Source organism: Bos grunniens, chromosome 21 (genome assembly GCF_055505025.1).
Source record: "Bos grunniens cultivar Pamir isolate PY7600 chromosome 21, Bosgru_T2T1.0, whole genome shotgun sequence".
Classification (NCBI taxonomy): Eukaryota; Metazoa; Chordata; class Mammalia; order Artiodactyla; family Bovidae; genus Bos; species Bos grunniens.
Genome location: NC_141185.1, coordinates 39,518,085 through 39,524,206, shown reverse-complemented (window position 1 = coordinate 39,524,206; position 6,122 = coordinate 39,518,085). Strand labels below are relative to the sequence as shown.

The 6,122-nt window shown below is 44.9% G+C and overlaps 1 protein-coding gene across 9 annotated transcripts in view; it reads left to right on the top strand.

The window, feature by feature from the left end:
• Nucleotides 1-1,916: 1,916 nt before the first annotated feature.
• Nucleotides 1,917-6,122, top strand: part of HYKK (hydroxylysine kinase) — a 29,687-nt gene continuing 25,481 nt past the window's right edge. For 4 of the 9 annotated variants that reach the window (XM_086364017.1, XM_086364022.1, XM_086364020.1 and 1 more), the window contains exon 1: nt 1,917-2,002. The gene's annotated coding sequence lies outside the window, so the exon portion shown is untranslated. Of the gene's footprint in view, nt 2,003-2,159; nt 2,300-5,327; nt 5,468-6,122 lie in introns of those variants that run through there. The other 5 variants (XM_086364015.1, XM_086364021.1, XM_086364014.1 and 2 more) reach the window with 3 other exon arrangements.

The window sequence follows — 6,122 nt, the reverse complement described above, 5'->3', positions numbered from 1 at the left end:
ATGGGGAGGAAGGAGAGGGTGAGATGAATGGAGAGAGGCTCTGTAACAACCTAGAGGGGTGGGAAAGGGTGAAGGAAGGTTCAAGAGGGAGGGGACAATAGGTACACCTATGGCTAATTCATACCAATGTAAGGCAGAAATCAAGCCAATATTGTAAAGCCGTTATCCTTCAATTAAAAGTAAAAAAAAAAAAAACTGGACTAATAGAGGTGGAATAGTGAGAGGGTGGAGAGAACTCAGGATCTGCCTGAGGAAAGAGCATACAGAGATGCCTAAGAGGACCAATGGAGTCAAATTCTGGCTACAGATAATGGAAATCAAATCTTTAACACCCTAAAGGAAAACAACATAGTAAGAATTCCACCCTGGGGCATAAAAAAGCCCCGGTACTTGGAAGTTAGAACTGAAGCAGATAAGAGGAGATCTCTCAATATGTGGTTGATGGAAGTTTGGGAAACATCAATCAATCAAGGTGACTAAACATGCCGACTGTGCTATATTCTGTGGGGGGTGGGGGGTGGGCATAGTGAGAGAGTGAGATGCGCAGGGATTGAAACAGACCGACTTGCAGTAATGAGTGATGTCTAGAATTCTCCTCCAATATAGAGAGTGCTCTGTACTATCAGAGAGGTTCGCCTTGGCTGCAGACGTATATGAAACTTGCTACCTGAGCCTGATGCCCTTGACAATTAAGATCTGGCAACTAACCTGGCTGTTAATGCCAGGATTCCCAAGATGGGCTTCTCTGGTGGCTTGAAACGGAAAAGAATCTGCCTGCAATGCGGAGACCTGGCTTCAATCCCAGGTTTGGGAAGATCCTTGGAGAAGGGAATGGCAACCCACTCCAGTATTCTTCCCTGGAGAATTCTATGGACAGAGGAGCCTGGTAGGCTACAGTCGCAAAGAATCCGACACAATTAAGTGACTAACACTTTGATCAGGAGGCAGCGTTCTGATAGTCATGTGGTTTCTGCGCTTCGTTGCAGAGAGAGAATCGACTCCCAATTCAGGATTCTGACCCAATTACCAGTTCATTTTCTCAGTGTAAATGAATCACTTATCACACCAGACCTGAACTGTGGTCATCGCAGCCCCCTGAGGGGCCTTCACGCTTCCTTTACATCTATTATATTGAATTTAATGGCTCGAGAGTAGAAAACTCGGCACCGTACAAGACCTTAAACTCGAAGTTGGGTGACCAGGTCTGGCTGAGGCTCTGTGCCCTTTTGACTTAAGTTTCCCCATCAGTACAAGGAACGTGTGGATCTATCCTATAACTTAGACAATTTTACGTTCTAACATTACTAACTGCATGCCGGGAGAGCTAGGTCCCGTGCAGAACGCTGCCAGGCCAAACTCCCAGGTCCTCAGTCCTCTTGCAGTTCTAGGGGACTGGAGGGGCTCGAGGCCACCTCGGCAACGCTTGCGAAGCCTCTGGCATACGTGTTTCCAACAAAAGGGAGGGAAGGGAGAAAATTGAGGACGCGAATTCTACCCAAACAAGAGAATCCCGAGTGAAGCAGGCCACGACGCCTGCACAGCTTCATGGACTGGGAGGAACTGCAAGATGCCACTCAAGAGCTGAAAGCCTCCAAGGGGCGGGGCGGAATTTCTAAGAGCCAATCAGAAAGAAGAAGTCCAGTGACAGGGTGATAGTCGCGTTCTGACTGGGGTGACCGCTGAGAGAAGGCGGGACGGGATTGCAGATCCATCCAAAGCCTGATCTTTGAATTTCTCTATTCGTAGCCTCTTCTGCAGCCCAGGGACTGGGCGGGAATAGCCCCGAACGACCTGGCGGAGCCTCGCCTTCCAAGAGTCTTCGCTTATTGGCGGCGGGGGGGTCTCGAGGAGCCAATCAGAAGTCAGGACTCACGCGCTCGGAGGAGGGGCGGACCCAGACGCGACAAGTTGGGCGCGACTTCCCAGCGGGAGCGCAGGACCGCGGTCGCAGTCCCCGGCTGCTCGAGAGCGGGATCCACGTCAGGACCTCGGGTCGTTGCGGGTGAGCCGGGTGGGGAAAGCAGAGACAAACCCTAGAACCCTCTGGAGGGGGCGGCCCTGTGAGCAAGGAGGTTCACTGAGAGTCGGGGCCAGGAGTCGTGAGCCTCCGGCCCCTCCAGCGCCTCCAGCCCCTAATCCACTTCATACTCTCTGTTCAGGTGATGCGCAAGTCACCTTCCTCGCTGGATCGCACCTACAACCCAGAAGGCTGGGCTGAGATCCCAGAATTGGAGTGTGGCACCTGAGAAGCCATCTGGTCCAACCTGTGCGGCGCCTGGCACTCCCGGCCAGGTGTCTAGTGGGTGTTCCCCATTTCTTGGGCTCCACTGGACCTCACTAGCATAATAACACTCTGAACCCGACTAATGTGCCCTCTTCCTCCCTTATTTTCCTGTCTCTTGGATCAGCAACCCCTTTGCAGCCGCTCTTCTACCACCTGTTCCTTCTCACCCAGAAGGAAAACACTCAGGGCACCCACTGTTGTTGTTTTTGAAAAACTACAGACTCTAGTTCCCTACCGTTCTGTTTCCTGAAACCCTTTGAGGGTAAACTGCCCTCATGAGCCTGTGGAATGAAAGTAACCCTTCTGTCATTAATTCCTCTTGATAGTTAATAATAATCTAGGCTAGAATCTGGGCTGGGGATACGGAGATTTACTGAATATAATCCTTGCTCTCCAACCTTGGTAGGACACAGCAGATGTTCATCGCAGCACTGTTTATAATAGCCAGGACATGGAAACAACCTAGATGTCCATCAGCAGATGAATGGATAAGAAAGCTGTGGTACATATACACAATGGAGTATTACTCAGCCATTAAAAAGAATACATTTGAATCAGTTCTAATGAGGTGGATGAAACTGGAGACTATTATACAGAGTGAAGTAAGCCAGAAGGAAAAACATAAATACAGTATACTAACGCATGTATATGGAATTTAGAAAGATGGTAACGATAACCCTGTGTACGAGACAGCAAAAGAGACACTGATGTATAGAACAGTCTTATGGACTCTGTGGGAGAGGGTGGGAAGATTTGGGAGAATGTCATTGAAACATGTGAAATGTCATGTATGAAACGAGATGCCAGTCCAGGTTCAGTGCACGATGCTGGATGCTTGGGGCTGGTGCGCTGGGAAGGCCCAGGGGGATGGTATGGGGAGGTTGGGAGGGAGGAGGGTTCAGGATGGGGGAGCATGTGATTTTTTTTTTAAAAATAAAAAAAAAAAAAAAGAAGGGCAGATTTGGAAGACATGCTAAGGTAGAATTTACTAGACTTTGTAAAACTTTGAGAGTGAGGGAGAAGAAAGAATCAAGAATGATTTCTGTTTCTTGTCCGGTATACCTCACACCAAGTGCAGAGTTTAGGGTCCAGTCCCCCAGGTTGTAGGACAAAGGTTTTGAGATTCTGGCATAAGCCCTGGAGTTGGAAAACATTTGCTTCCTGAGCACTTTCTCAGAAGCCAAGTAAAACACTGTTGGCAGGAAATACAGTGCAACTACCTATAGGATTTGAGTCCCCTTCCTCACCCCCTCCACCCATACAAAAGACATTTGGTTAAGACAGCCATCTCTGATCAACACCTTTCTTTCTCTGGATTTACTCACCTGGGCTTCCCAGGGGGTGCACGAGTGCTGACTTGATCTGTGGCATTAGTTCCATATTTGGAGTATTTGTATACAAAGGAAAAAAAAAAACAAATTTAAGCTCAAAAAGAAAGAGCTTTAGAAACCATGTTAGCACTAGAAGGAATTTTTAGGGATAATCTAGTCCAACTCCCTGTTAGAGGAGATGTGAATAGTGCAAAGTTTCAGAGGTTCCCTATAAAATGTCTTATCTCTCCCAGCATAGAAACTATTTTATTCTATTTTTTTTAATGTGATAAAATACACTTAGCCAGCACAACTTTTTATTACACAGGCTGTCTTTAATGGCTAGAGCTGCCAACATTACTGTAGAAAACAGAGTGCTTTAAGTAGAGGGTTAACAAACCCCATTCAAGAATGTTACAGGGACATTTTCTAGACTGGAAAGCAGATTGGCCTTCACTAATTGCTTCTAAGTGTCCTTCCAACTGTAAGGATTTCTAATTCATATTGAATTCAAAATTATCCTGATATCTTTAAAGCTTTAGGTGTTGAAAAATTACTCTGGGATTTTGTCTTGAATGTAAAGCTTTAGTTCATATTACATTCTGAATCTGGGCCTGACACCTGTTTATAAATCTGCAGAAAGAATGTTAAAATCCCATGTAAAGCCTTAAACCCATATGCAGTGTGACAGGACGTACTGGTTCCCAGAAGTTTCAGGTGCAGAGATTGTTTTAAACTCCATTCAGGCTTTGTCACAGTGTCTTTAGAAAACAAAATCTGAACGACTTAATTTGCTTCTGAAAGCATATGCCCTAGTCAGAAAGTAGATATGGAGAGTGACTGGCAAGAATGCAATAACACGTGGTGGAAATCTACCAGCAGCACAGGGGCTATGAAAGTTTAAAGGCAGGAGAAATCACTTAGGTTAGGAGAGTCTGGGAAGGAGACTGGCGTTTGGGGGTTATAATCTTATCACAAGTCATCAGACTATAGCCTTGGAGCTGAATCAGAAACGGGGCCATATAGGAGAGTCCTAGTGTACCTCCCTGAATTTATCCCCTTTCCCTCACTGGACTAAGTTGGACTTTGGCTGTCATAGATCTGAAGTGATTAGACATTAACAGGCATATGGTCTGATTTGGGGAGCTCTAACGCACAAAAGGAAGTCCTAAGACCCCACCCATACCGCCTGTCCTAGCCAGTCTCTCACAAAGCTTTTCTTTTTTTTTTAAAGTAAAATTTACATTCAGTGAGATACACAGATCTTATGCTGACTTAAGTTTTAAGCTAAGTTTTGACAAATGTTTACACCCATGTAACCAAAGCCTAGTCAAGATATAGAACATTTTCCTCCCAAAAAGTTCCCTCATGCCACCGTCTTGCCAGAAGCAACAGCTGTGCTGATTTCTATCAACAAGCACTAACTGTTCATGAGATTCTTTTTATATAACACTACATCCTTTGAACAGAAATCACATGCAGCCCAAAATGCAATCCATCCCCAAGATGTTGTTAATTATTTACAATTTAGTATGAAGAAAGGATTGGAATAAAGCTATCTTGGGAAAAGGGGGAAGTGAAATTGCAAGGATCTTAAATATTTGGTTCCTAAAGGATATTTAGAAGCCTAACATTGCCTTCCATATATATATGGGCTTTCCTAGTAGCTCATTGGGTAAAGAATCCACCTACAATGCAGAAGACCCAGGTTTGATCCCTGGGTTGGGAAGATTCCCTGGAGAAGGAAATGGCAACTCACTCCAGTATTCTTGCCTGAAAAATTCCATGGACAGAGGAGCCTGGTGGGCTACAGTCCATGGGGTTGAAGAATTGGACATGACATAGCGACAACCACCACCACCATATATATATGGTGAGTATGTGTACACACACACACACACACACACTCAGGAAATATGCAAAATATGTGTAGCAGAGAGTGGCATTATCAAGGGGAAGAAAACAGTCTCCCCCATCCTGTTTATCCAATTCATATTTATAGCTCAATTCAAATCCATCTTCTCAAGAGTATCATTAGGCTGTAGTAATTTCTCTCTTCTCTGAATTTCTGTCATAGTTTTGGCAGATATTAATTTCATAGGTCATAAACTCAGATGTGCCTTTACTTTCTGTAAGCAATCTTAATTTTTAAGCCCCTGTTCTGCTTAGCAGCAGAAAAATAAATCCAGTATTTATTTATTTGGCTGCCTTGGGTCTTAGTCATAGTTGCAGTGCACGGGCTCTGACGTGTAGGCTCACTAGTTATGGTACATGGGCTTTCTTGCTCCATAACATGTAGGATCTTATTAATAGATCCCCCGCCAGGGATAGAACCCACATCCCTTGCATTGCAAGACAGATTCTTAACCACTAGACCACCAGGGAAATCCCAGAAAATTTATTCTTCACAATTTAAGGCAAACTCGGTCACTTCATCAAGTTTATACTTAATTCAGTGTTTTCTTTGGCATTCTATTAGTTTATCAGTTACTGCCTTGTAACTTGTTTTGGGCACCTTTTAAGTTTTT